Below are 14,811 nucleotides of genomic sequence, written 5' to 3'. Positions count from 1 at the left end.
CATTGATGTTCTGTGCCTTGCTGTCTGGCCTTCTTCCCCGAATAAACCCTCGTTTCCCGCAATCCTGCCTGCTGGCCTCGTCCCTCGCCGCTTCCTGCCTGCACGATTGCCGCGATCGTAACAGAATGCCAGACCTGCAAGAAGACACACAGCAGCGGACCGAGAACCAGCGTCTCGGTCTGCTGCAAGAGGTGGTGTACTGGCTGTCCTAACCCGAGGTCCAGGAGGACCCCGTAGCCCGGGACTTGGCCAGCTGGAGCTTGAGTGTGCATAGATTCTGTTCTTAGCTAAGAACAAATTCAGATAAGAAAACATTGGTGAATGCCAGAATCTTCGTAAAAAAGTGCGTATGTGGGGTTTAAGAACAAATTTGTTCGTAAGAACGGTTGGTGAATGAGGCCCATTCTCTGTCTACTGATAGCTTTTGACATTTAATTGACCATTGAAGAGACGTGTTATGAATTAATTTAATTAACTAGTATTTACAATTTGTATTAGTTCACATTTTTATTCTTGGTTGTCCTTTGTATGGATTACTTAATATTGCTAAATAGCTAGCTAACTAACATCACTATTAATTGACAATGACATATCTGCCCTACTGAGAACAATCCACATAAGTCCATTTAAAACTTTAAAATGTTCACTGACAGCTGATGGTGCAAAGATTTTAATTTGTTTTAGGTTTATTTTGAAAAGTACTTTCTGAGGAAATGCATGTTTTCCAAACTCCAGGAATTTTGGAGATATGTGTTTTCATTGGACACCGATGATATGTACCACATCATATTTATAAAACATAAATTAATAAACTGTCAAGCAGGAAGCTCTTAATATCTCAATAAATGAAAGAGCCATATTGAGCAGCTTTGTGGGATTCACAACCGAAGGAATCTTGAAAAATGTTTGAAAGTTACCCAAAAAAATACTACTCTAATACATAGAGGTACTACAACGAGGAATATAGCAAAGTGTAGCAGCGATGCTGTGTGTACCAACTGAAGATGTACTAAACCGTCATACATCTAGCTATACAAATAACCTTAGGGTACAGGCATTGACAGGTACATATACAGTACAAATAAGCAAATGCACATCATCAGTCACTCTCAACAAAACTGTCATTATTATTTATTCTTAATGTCACGCTAAACATTCAAATCAAAAGATTTTTTTCAAACCACATTCTCTGTTCTATACTGAACATTTTTGAAAAGGATTAATGCTTTAATGCAGCCCACTCATGGGAAAGTGATCCGTCAAATTAAAAATTCTTGCTTTTGGCAAACAGGAGATGAACTAAGAACACGAAACAAGGTACGTTTCACTGCACTCTACATGGAGTTCATCAGGTTCCCCCCCCCCCCCCCCAATGTCAGCAAGAAATCGTAAGATACATGTCTTTAAGGAGAACAGCTCGTTCCTCACTGACTGCCAATCTGGGGTGGTGGGGGGGGAATCACTCCCTGATCACATGACAGTTAAAACAACTTCTATCAAGCAGTTATTCATGTTTATAATATCAGAATCATTATTTTTTCCCCTGGCTTGGATAAAAGTACATTTTTACTGTAGAACATTAAATGGGCCCATATTTTTCCCTATCCCTGTTTTGATTGGTAATAGAATGAAAAGGGAACATTCATGTATCAAATTTGTCACCATCTGACAAACATTAATCTGGCCTACCATTAATGCAATGACACTAGCTCTGCTTAATGTCTAATTCTCATGCATGCATGTGCCAGTCACATCACACTAGATGTGTACCATGCCAGAGTCCAACTGAACCATACCAAGCTCACCTCTTCAAGTGGGCCCAGTTACAGCACAGAGGGCTGGGGGTCAAATGTGCTTAATTTAAGCATGGTATGGATGGCCCAGTGCAAGTACGTCCTTAGAAAAAGGTGTAACCCTCTGGGCCAGTGCTGAGTCAGAATTCTCCTACTGTCCTGATTTGCATTTGTATAGCTCGCAGCCTGTTCATTTACATGAAAAAGTCGAGACCTAGGGCTTGTGGGGTCAATAGCCAAACTTCTCAGGCATGTGAAACTGCCAGGAACTAAAACTCCATGTCAATTCCGGGTATCTTATTATTCTGCCTAGAAATTCCCGTGATCAGTCATTAACCTGCATTTCAACCATTATTCACAGTGCTGCTTATTGAGAACATTCCCACTTTTCAGGCAATGGAGTGATTGCAGAAAAACTGAGTGTAACTGGAGAAAAACAAAACAGACAGACCATGACATCTTGATGAATTGTTGGAGCATGCACCTTTTTAGTCTGATAAAATCAAAATAACTGAGAATACTGCGGTCTGAATGTTGTCCCTACCAGCTTTTACAAAAATGTTTTCAGGTGGTTAGCATTGTTTGTGCTGTAAATATTGAATGACTCCTAACAAGGATTTTTCCAGTCAGTGAAGACTATAATAATTAAGCCCCTGTGCAATATGTGTGCTTCTGTATAAAATAATCCAAGACCAATCTCAAATATTCATAAGGAAAATGATTGATAAAGTTATTTTTAATCAACTCAACATGCAAATGCCTATTTATACCATTTTCAAGGCAGAATCCAACCGTATTTCAGCACCAATACTGCCTTCATCCAGCTACTACCTGACATTTGTATTGATTTTGGATACTAACAGGTTTTAGTGGAGCCTTTGATATTGTTGACCCTAAAATACTTGGGGAGGGTTATCAAGATTAGTTCTTGATTTTTTTGTCATATTTAGAAGGCATCTGCTGTTTTGTCACCATTGCCAATTATGAATCTGAGAGGCCTGACAGCTGGAGTCCCCCAGGGCTCAGTTCCTGAGTCAGTCTTACTTAACCTCTATCGATACGGATATGAAGGCAAAAAAAATTTGCAGTTCTGAGACAAACAGAGGATTATTACAGAAACTGGCCACACGAGGTAAAATTACAACACAAAAGGACCGCGAAGGCTCAGGAAACAAACAGAGGAAAATACTGAATTAACAAACAAAACACAAAATAAAGCACAACTAAGAGACTATGCAAAAACACAGAGTATAGAACTGGGCAGGAGAACCATGGACCAAACACAACATAACATTCATAATGGCAGATTGAGGAGAAGGCCAAAGGCACTTACATAGAAACAGGTAACCAACTAACGAGGGGGCAGCTGCGGAACATGACAATTATCCAATCACCCGAGACACGGAACATCAAGCAACCGGTGGGGCGAGTTACAATAATGGAGACAGAACCAGGGAACTCTAACAATCAGAAAACTGAGAACATTAATCAATCAATAAACAAGAGACTAATACTGGGAAGGGGGCAACATACAAGCGTAATACTATAAAACAAGGAGGAAGTGGAGCGAAGCAGACGCAAGAACAAAAGCAAAGACGGAAACACCAAACCAGGAATAAAGTGAAATAAAATGACAAAACAGGCGAGGGTAGAGCCTCAAAGCCACATGCTAAGTCTGCTAAACCACAAGGCAAGCAAGGGTGCAGAGACCACACACAAGAGGAACCAAACAGGGCGACCGGTAGGACCTACTGACCATGGTGAGGAAAAGACACATGGGGGCCAGGCTAGATCACCCTGACACTCTATATTTTCCCTCTAGGCCAAATCATGCTGGACAATGAGATTTCCTGCCTTAACTCTGCGCTCCCCCTAAATAATTATGCTGCTTGGGTCTGAAATAAATGTATTATTCTTATAATTATTATTGTTTACATTTATATACAGTATGTGGGCAAATATTTTGTCTGCTGGAAACGAGCAAAACACAAACGTTGAGTCGCTTCAGTTGGTGAAGTTAACAAGAGAAAAAAATGATCAAAGTTGCAGAAGTAAGACTGTCAAAATAAGAAATCAGAGCGAGTTACATACTTGTAAAAACGTAAAGTGTGCCTGTAAAGCATTGCATGAATAAGTTATTAGTTTTCAAAATTGTCTTTTGCTATCTAGTGTGAGAAATTCTTGGAGGACATTAAGGTCAAATGTATCTGCCCCCCCCCCTAACAGAAGAACTGGTCTGCCCCCCAGTTGAAATGGTCTAGAATCGGCACTGAATTTAGATCTTGGTTTCAACTGCAAGCAATGACTAAATCAGCCTTTTATCATTTTAAACACTTTGAGGTTTCATGCCCAAGTACAACTTACCAAAGCTTTTAACTCCAGCAAGGTAAAATACACCAGTGCTCTGTTATCTGACTATAACCTAAAAGGCCATTAGACAGCTGCAGCTGATTTAAAATGCTGCTGCTAGACTTCTAACAAGGGTAAAGGAAATTGAGCACATTAATCCCATTCTTAAATCTTTACACTGGCTTCAAATTAGCTACAGAATTAACTTTAGAATGTTGCTTGTCTATAAATCACTCAGTGGCTTAGGGCCAAGCTATATTTCTGATAAGCTTTAGGAATACTAGACCAGGAGTTCCCTTAGATCAGTTAGCAGTGCCTGGAGTTAGAATCAAACATGGCAAAGCGCCATCGAGCTATTATTTTGCACACAGCTGGAACTCGTGTTCAGAAGATCTTAGACGTGCTTCAATTTTATCTTCTTCATTTTTAATCTCTCCATCTTCTACACACTGCCTTTCCAGGTAAGGCTTGTAGTGGCAGAATGCCAAGCGGGTCAGCACAGACATCCCTATGCCAGCTGGCACATGCGATGCAACCAGCATGTCACGGGTCTGCATTTGGGCATCTGCCCATTGGCATGTGCCCAAAACAGCTCCCGTAGAGGCCAGCCTGGTGGCACCCTAATATGATGCCAAAACAACATCAGCTTTTTGAGGTCCCTCTAGTTTTCTGAACTCCTTGCCTTATCACAGAGCATCAGTTTGATGACCTTTTGGAGAAACCGATATTCAGCTACTTGTACTTATGACCTTGTTCATTTGGTAATTACCCACAGGTGTGACGATATATCCATAGACGGACACTTCACCAAGGGCCTCTTCCATGCTCTCAAAAGTACAGTCAGCAAATGCATTCATCTGTCAATCTCACAATGCCACTTACGTACCTTTTAAATGTGACCCAGAGGAACTTCAACTCCATCACTGAGGACAGACTCTTCCCCCTCACCTGAAAGGAGCAGTACAATCCTATCCAAGAGAGCATCAACACCTAGGATCTGGAGGTCTCACAGTTTCACACTTGGCATCCAGTACTGGAGGTCCTGGCTGGATGAAGCCAGAAGCACAATTTTCCATAAACTATGAGATATTGTGACATTTAGATTTGATTGAAATGAATTTGAACTGATGAGTAGTAATTCCAAATTGCCACATGTCTCTAAATGGCAATACTGTATGTATTCCTTCCATGTGCCCCCTGTAATTTGGTTCGACGAGGAGGTTCATCAGGAACTGCTGCTGCTGGATCACCAACAAAGCATCTAATTACACTGATTGTTTAGACCTTAAGAAGCCAACGTGACTGATGTGATTAATGACCATATTATTCTCACATGAAATGTATGCAAACTTATAAATATACACTCAAGAACGGCAGAAACACGATTCATTGACTGCCAGCTCTCACATCTGACACCTTTGTTCAACCTCTGATATTCGCGCTTGGTTTTATTTGGACTCCACGGGTGTGGGGGAGTGAGGCAGGGGAGTGAGGCACAGTAAAAGGGGCTCACATGGTTTGCAGTTTTATCCTTCCACAACTCAGGGCACCTCGATACAGATATTAAGAATGTGGACTTCACTCAATGGTACTGTACAACAAGAGGTCTTCTCCTGGGACACCTAGAACCGATGACCTTTGGATTTGGGGTGTGATTGCTAATGTATTCTGTTAAAAAAACACATTTCCCTGTTGCCTCATGCATGGAAAGAGGGGCTTCTGTTTACCACCGGTATTTTATCAGACAGGGAAAAAAGCACATGCTCCAACAATTCATCAAGTCCAGTGATTCCCAACCCGGTCTGATCTGATCCAATGACCTTTTGGATTGGATTTCCACCTCATTCAACCTCATCAGGAGAACACTTCTCACACCATTAAAATTTTTATACTCTTAAACCTCAAAGAAATATTTTGCTGTCTTTATTAAAAAGCCGTGAATTCACTAGTGCATTACCCAGCACATTAACAGGTGAAAATCAACACATTTTGTGCTGTAATGCTGCCCAGTAATTGAGCTATATAGACGAAGCCAATGCAGCAGGCTAAGTCTCTGTGCCTGAGATTGGATAATCGCCAGTTCAAGCCCCGGCTTCGGCAGAACAGTCACATGTCTGTGCGCCCTTGAGCGAGGCCCTTAACCCCCAGCTCCAGGAGAGCCGCATGTTGGCTGACCCTGCCCCCCCCCCCCCCCCCCCCCAAGCTAAGTAGAGCAAGATGGAGCAGGTGAAGAGAAGACCTCCAATGTACCTGTACTCATACTTGTGCAAATGGAAAATAAAGTATCTTTATCATTGAGATCTTTAGGTAATCTGAAGCTACACTGTCCATTAGCTAATTACACATTGTCAGGAAGCAGCAGTCCAATGTTTGCAATGTACTTGCGAAAGGATCTTGTGAGTAGTAACTGGAATATAGTCATAGTTCTCATGATTGATTACGTAACATATAACTAACACAGATCAGTACTGGCTGCATTCTCCAGGATGATAGCAGTAAGTTAGAGTCACTTAATCCAATTTGACAGAGAAAAGGAGCATGATCCAACAATTCGTCAAGTCCAGTGTTTCCCAATCCAGTCCTTGGGGACCCACAGACAGTCCAGGTTTTTGCTCCCTCCCAGCTCCCAAACAACAGAATTCAGCAAGAAAGCAAAATCTTCAAGTAGATCTAAACTGAGAACACATTAAATCCGATGTACCTGCTAAAATCAAAATAGTAACTGTATAAGAATGGTGATGAATGCAACCTCCTCATTTCCTACGACGATGAATTCCATAAGCGACCTGACTATTCACTAATGATAAAGATATGAGATATAAATGGGGACACATTGGGTTTGGAGTCTCCTCTTCCCCACTCACTAGTGAAAACAGCAGCCTACCGCTGAGTCTTATGAACCAGAAACTGATCATGAAGTTCTTTCAAACAGCTGAAAAAGTCACTACATTATCGCATAGCGCACAACAATTGGCACATATGCTCATCGAAAAACACGAACCAAAAACAAGCTTATGAGAGAGACTGATTGAAGGTGCTTTTAGAGGAACACGGTGCCTTCAGTCTAGGGTGCTTCAGCAGATGTTTTCTTTCTTTAATTTGACAGGTATGATCTATGTACATTTGAGGAAATTACATTTAATCTGGGAGTTCAGTTTTAAGTTTTAAGATTCTTTATTATTACAAATAGAACAATAGGGGAATTGGTCATCAGGCAACATTAGGGGAATAGTGCAGTATTTTAGGGAGAGAAACTTGCAGTGAAACCACCAGTGTGCTTAAGAGACATATCAACCTGAGCTGCTTCTGTTAATGAATACAGAGAATGTGTGAAGTTCTTAGGTGTTTAAACTTTTAATAGAAATTAAGAAAATATGAACATCTTTTTTGGAAAATTAATCCCAAAACACACAGCTTGTTTGAAGATAGTTATTGTTCTATGAATTCATTTTGTGTATTTCACTGCTGGTGAAAACAAAAGTTTTGGGACACACCTCTTAATCATTAAATTCAGGTGTTTCATTCAGACCCATTGCTGCTCGTGTGTAAAACTGAGTACCTTGCCATGTAGTCAGGTTTACAAACATTTGTGAAAAAATGGGTCATTCTGAAGAACCCACTGAGTTCCAAACTTCATCTGCCATTAACCCCAGCACAAAAACTGTGCACTGGGAGCTTCATGGAATGGGCTTCCATGGCTGAGCAGCTGCATGCAAGCCTCACCTCACCAAGAGCAGTGCCAAGCGTTAGATGGAGTGGTATAAAGCACACTGCCACTGGACTCTGGAGCAGTGGAAATGTGTTCTGTGGAGTGATGAATCACGCTTCTCTGTCTGACAGTCTGATATATGAGTCTGGGTTTGGCGGATGCCAGGAGAAGGTTACCTGCCTGACTGCATTGTGCCAACTGTAAAGTTTGGTGGAGGAGGGATAATGGTATGGGGGTGTTTTTCAGGGGTTGGGCTGGGCCCCTTAGTTCCAGTGAAGGGAACTCTTATTGTTTCAGTATAATAAGAAATTTTGGACAATTCTATGCTTCCACCTTTTTCAGAACAGTTTTGGGACGGCCATTTTCTGTTCCAGCATGATTGTGCCCCAGCGCCCAAAACAAGGTCCATAAAGACATGGTTGGGTGAGTTTGGTGTGGAAGAACTTGACTGACCCACACAGAACCCTGACCTCAAACCCATAGAACACCTTTGGGATGAACTAGAACGGAGATTGTGAGCCAGAACTTTACGTTCCTACATCAGTGCTTGACCTTATAAATGCTCTTCTGGATGACTGGGAAAAAATTCCCACAGACACTGTAGGCGACTGTTTAAAACCTTTCAAGTCGCCAAGCGGCTGATCAGGGGAAAGTTAACCTGCCTGACGCGCTAGCTGACAATAATCCAAGGGCTGTTCTTTCGGTTTAATCCTTTATTCGATATCAAATCTTCAAGCACGAAGCGTTAAACATCCTACGAGACAGCTCATGAGACATCTGTAGGATCCACGAGTAGCAATAAAATCCATTAGTTTCAAAGGCAATAATCCGTAAAAGCGAAACACATTCACTGACATTCGCGATTATATTTGCGAACACATTGCGTTCACATTTGCGGTCAGCAAAAGGTAGGCCTTCCCCTATCACCCACTCACTACCGCTTCCACCTAACATGTGATATTACAAATCGCTACCGCCACCACACCACGTGACCCAGCGTGCGCGATTACGCAAACCCCGCCTACCTCCGTCTCCTACAGACACACTCCAAGGTCTTGTGGAGAACCTTCTCAGAAGAGTGGCAGCTGTTACAGCTGCAAACTCCATATTGATGCCAATGGATTTAAAATGGGACGTCATAAAAGTTCCTATGGGTTTAATGGCCAGGTGTCCCAATACTTTTGTCCATATAGTGTATTCTGCATTGTTAAAAGTGAAGGAAGCTTAACACCAGAAGAATTCCCTTTTTAAGTAGACTTTTTCTTCAGCTGAACTAATTAAGTCACTTTAATTAACGAGCTGATTGAATGAAGGCCACAAGTCATCAACATTTTCATGCACTTCAGATGAGGACGTTATATCAGATACGAGCTCGGTTTGTCTTTGAGGTCAGCAGTGTTTTTTTTTGTGACCCGTTCTAACCGAAGCCTTAAAAAAGCATATGACTCGCACAAATGTACCCGTTTTACTTATTAATCAATCCAGAGAATTATCATTGATAATTATCCATGAATTGTGAATGAACGTTTGCATCAACAAAGCACCGGATGCCACCAGGCCACTGAGCACCACGTCCAGACCAGGCTGCCTGTGAACAATCCGAAAACTATCCAGCAGGAGAAACAATCCACCTTTAACAGAGACCATGGGGTGATAGCAGCGGCCAATATCTAACCGTGCAAAAACAGACAAAACCGAGTGATTTAAGTCTTGGATTGTCTTGCCATCTGCATCTGCCTGCTCCAACATTAGCACAGGCTCCTCCTGCTGTTTTCTCTCTCTCTCTCCCACACACACACACACACACACACACACATGCATGCATGGACATTCATGTCGGACGTCTCATTATTCTTAACTTAATACCAAAATGCAAACTATCCCTTTTTTCTCATAGTTATCAGTGTCCTTTAACTAATTGTATTACAGAAGATTTATTTGAGATTAGTCCGTCTGGACAGATAAAGAAGCAGCTGCTGCTTAGGTGGTGAGAATCGTAAGGTCACGTGATTCTTCGTCTCTCTCATGCCTCCATGATATTTGAACACTTATAGGTAATTACATCTGTGTTCTAAACAACTTTGATTATGGAAGGAAGCCCACGACGTGTGTTTGCCGTAGGACACACAAACACTGATACATTATTGGGAATTTAGAGATGCTCAGACTGCTTCTGAGCTTCACTGCCCGAGTGAAATCAGGAAACGCGTATCTCTATTCAGTAAAAGACACATTGAATCACTTAAATTGCACGATATTTTAAAAAGCTGACCCATTCCATTACCTATGCTTACTCTGAACTCATGAAAGTACCTAAATTATTGATACAATTAATTGATAAAATTTGGTAAATATCAACTAAATATTTAAAAGCTGTATTATACGGATATGAGACTGTAATGAGACGGCACATTCGGTCCTACCTATGTCAGTGTTTCACCCAATAATCAAAACCAGCCAATACAACCCCCAGGACCCCCTTAAGTGGGTGAAGACCCCCCCCCCCCCACCACACCATGCTCAGCCCAATGTTATACCCTTGAGTACATCCTTAAAGGATTTTCAGTCTATTTAAAAGAAGACACAAAAAACAAAGTATAACTAACCTGAGAAATACCAGACAATAGTGTATCATTTATATTTTCAACCACTTTTTAGTAGTAATTTAAATTAATGTTTGGCTGTTATCAACTTCTTATCACAAAGTAACAACAGGTGGCGTCATTGAGTTGGAAACACTACAGATTGCCACAAATTAATGTCGTTATGTTCCTATAATATGCCATTTGCCTGTATAAACTGATGGCAACAAATGACACAGCTTATTTTCCAATAGTAACTCTTTAATCTGATTTGAGTGAAACTGGGCCCTTCTGTATTTGTGGTCACATCTTTTGCATAAACTGTAGTAAGTCAGAGGTTATGTGGATGTTCTCACCAAACGATGTTTCAACAGTGCTTTTCGTAAGAAACTAGATGCCCAAATGGTTTAAATTTATGCTGCTGTGAATTATTACATGGGGAATCCCATCACAGGCAGAAACACAAATGGTGTGTGTGTGTGTGTGGGGGGGGGGGGGGCAGATATATATATTACATTGTGGGGACATTTATTTTGACATTTTAAGGATCATTTTTTTATGTCCATAGGAATGGATGGATGGTCCCCACAAAGATATGAGAACAGGTCTGTTTGTGTGTGTGTGTGGGTCAGATATACATTACATTGTGGGGACCTTTTTCTTAGTGTTATGTCCATAGGAATGGATGGACAGTCCCCACAAAGATATGAGTACAGGTCTGTGTGTGTGTGTGTGTGTGTATATATGTGTGTGTATATGTGTGTGTAGTACATCATGATTGTACACAGCATTTATTTGCATTTCTGTCTCTGAGGTTCTTTCGGATTTCTTGTGTCATGCAGCAGACAGAATCACTAGGGCTACTTCCCACCATTTGACCCATGCATGGTAACACCATCTGAGTGTCCATTCTGCTTTCTGGATTGTTCCATGGTGCACCTTTCCCTGGGCAGCCCCAGAGGACCTCGCTCTTCCATGCTCACAGGACACAGTACCCGCGCTGAGCCACCACACTCCCACGACGTGTGTTTGCCGCTTCCCGACAAGATGATTGCATAACCAGTGTGTTGAAACCCCCGGACAAACCATGCAAATATCAGGAATGCAGGTGTGGGGAATTTCGCTTGCTGTGGTCTGGAATTTAACCCCGTACAGCCCATATGACCTAATTAAATGAAGTCCCATGGGTGTCTACAAGCTGAAGTGGATCAAAATATGTATATATTGTTAATGCTGAAGGTTAATTTCTTTTTTATTTTGTCTTCTGCTTCTCAGTTTATGCAAAGTCACTATAAAGAAGCCGACATGTGACCCTCGGGCAGATAACCCAGTTTGATCTTAATCTGGTGGAGAGCACAGGATGCGCATGAAGGGAGTTCGTCTCCGAAGATCTACACATACAGTACACAGAAGGTACATTTGGATACACTCCAATAAGATCAGCGAAATAATACGTACAGTCCGTCACAAATTCCTGCAACCTTAAGCATCCTCATGACTGGCATACCTAATTCTCTCAGGATAACATAGATCCCATGCTGCAAGGACCTTCTTCCTGAATTTTCTCTGAAGAGTGGAATTGGGGGATTGATGAATGCTAGTCCCAGAGGTGGACAGCTCAGCTCCAGGAAGTAAAAATCCAGACCAAGACTTAGTTTCAACCAACCAGTTGAGTTACTCTGTGACTCTTTATACTCAACTGCTTGGCTGAAACTAAATCTTGCCTAGCCCTTAATTGTTCTAGCGACGCTGTTTTCAGGGTCAGAGCTAAAAACCAACAGATACTGTGACCCTCCGTGGGAGAGAATGCTGTTACACTGCTGTTACACTGCTGTTACACCACTGTTTAAGAGGGACGACAGCAGTGGAGGGTTAGGGGTGGGAAGCAGATGCGTTTCTAAGGTCAGATAACATTCTGGGCTTTGTCAAGAAATTGTCACACGTGACGACATGGTGACCGTGATTGTTAAAAGGGATTGTAAGAAAGCCCTCTAGGCCCACCCGTGGCACTGCCCATGTTGGAGACGCACAACAATATTGGCGAGCATATTATGACCATCATTAATACAAAGTTTAGAAAACTGTGAAGATTCACACTTTTCATGTGCAGCTAAACAAACAAGTACAATCAGTACCGGTTTCAAAAATGATACGTGTTTTATGGGTTTTTTGTATGAGATCCCTGGAATTAGTGTAGGAGTCCTTTGTTTGGGACCCTGTAATTAGAGTAGGAGTGCGCATCTATCCATTACGTCTGCAGTTAACCATTGGCTTGAATATGTGGGGTGATGGAACTCGTCCAAATTAATGACTACACCTATAACAATTCTTGTGAAATGTAGAAGGAAGAGTGATGCAAGCTATGAGTCTTGTGTTTTGCTTGTTTGGCCAGAGTTTTTAAGATTATATAATGAAAATAGGACTTTTGGAAATTCTCCTAAGTTTTATTTTAAAGGCAAATGGCCAAAGAGTTCAGCCTGCTTCTTTCCAGACAGTCAGCGGATGACAGGGGATGCTGCTGGTACCGTTTCTGAAGGGACATGGTTCTACGGCTGACTCACATGACGCAAATAAGTGCTCAAAATGCACCTTCTGGAATGCCGAGGCACAAATGTTTCAGTTCCTTTGTAGCCAGCAGGAACACCCCTCCCAAGTGGGCACAGGGTGTCACACACGGATTTCTCCAACATTGTTTGCATTTATAGTTGATCAAGCCATTGCCATTTGGACATACAGTGCATATTGCATTTTCAGGATCGTTGTTGTTCTATGTTACATACCCATAGTTCCAGAGTGTTTTTGCTGGCTTTGTGCCATTTGCAGCTCCTGCATGACCTCTGTGAGTCAACCCTTCAGATTTCACAGCTGGACGGTATGCAGGATCCCAGGTGCAAGTTCACGTGGGTGGGCCGACAAACCACAGCAAAGCTTCACAAGGTCACAGTTTTGCACTGAGAGACTGGCTTTGATGACGACGGCCAACCGGGCTGGATCTACTTCAAATGGCACCCTTTGTAACAGCCCTTATGAAACGGCACCTTCATGACGGTTCTCTTTGGAGACCTATATTGCAGTGCCAGTAAGAACCAAAAGCACACCTGTGTGCTCCTGGAAAACAGCCTGCCACGTAAAATCTCGGAATGGGAGTTTTGGCCTCACCTATAAACTAGGGATGGCCTGCAAGGAACAGATATGACTGTGCCAGTATTACTCCATTACTCCACCACTCAGAATGACAAGCAGTTCAGATATTGCTCAGTGGCGGTGCAAACTGTTTACTGTTTATTGTGAACTGAACCGCAGATGGGTTACAAATATACCAGAGAGCTGATCCACGTTAGACAGTCGTCACCCTGGATAAGCATGTTGTTTTGGGGGTTATGATTGATAGCTGCTGATCTCTTTTTCCTGATTTGCATTACCACGGGTTACTCATCCCTGACTTTTAAAAAGTTCTCTGGTTGTTTTCCTATGCTGTTTGCTTATTTCATAGAACTGACGTGGAGTTTGAAAGCAGAAGTGGACACTCCCCAGTCCTTCGCTGCTGCTCCCCTCGCCAGCCACGGCGTATAACCGCGGCCACCAAAGAAGGGTCACCTTGTCCTTGGTAATAAGGCTACATAGTCTGTCTGCCATTAATGTAGCAGTCCTGCTTTGTGCCTGCATTTCCTCCTCACAGTGCCACCTGCGTGCTTGGGAAGACAGCAGCGTGTGCTAAGGGTGGTGGTGGAGGTCAAGGCAAAAACACACAGATCCCAGCCAGAGTGAGAAAACTTCCAAAGCAACAAGTAGGTATATTATGGCTTCCAGCTATAAAACTGAATTTTTTTTTTTAACATATTTTGCAATATCTGGGTTATCTTGTTACTTTCTTCCTGGTACAAGCCTAGTTAACCACATGCTTTGAAGTTGCCCACAGAACTGGGAAATGCTGCGGCTAAATCAAATGACCCCCCCCCCCCCTTCCCCAGTATATGGAACTACCACTCTGGGCAAGGTATCACATGTCAAAGGTGGGTGTCTGCCTTCTCATTGAGTGCTGAGCCAGGCTCAATATATGCCAGTACTCAGAGGGCATTATTTCACAGCGCCCATAAGATACGTACTGTACCATTGTGTAGGATTGCGCTCTTGTACCAAAGTAGGTTTGAATGGCTATTTGTGATTATATTGCCCATCTCAGGGAAAGCAAGGAGGTCACATACCCTACTCAGTCATCTCTAGGGCCAGGTTCCCCCTGCCCCTCCCGATAGAAAAGGACATATGATCTGTCCAGCAGAAGCGAAAATTCCTGCCTAAATGACACAGAAATCTGGGCTAAATCAGTGACTCATGTCACAGTTTACTTTACGTAGCCATAAAGGACAGCAGGAAGGTG

Source organism: Paramormyrops kingsleyae, chromosome 11, assembly GCF_048594095.1.
Source record: "Paramormyrops kingsleyae isolate MSU_618 chromosome 11, PKINGS_0.4, whole genome shotgun sequence".
Taxonomy (NCBI): Eukaryota; Metazoa; Chordata; class Actinopteri; order Osteoglossiformes; family Mormyridae; genus Paramormyrops; species Paramormyrops kingsleyae.
The sequence above is the reverse complement of the archived record's forward strand: the minus strand, read 5'-3'. Positions refer to the sequence as shown.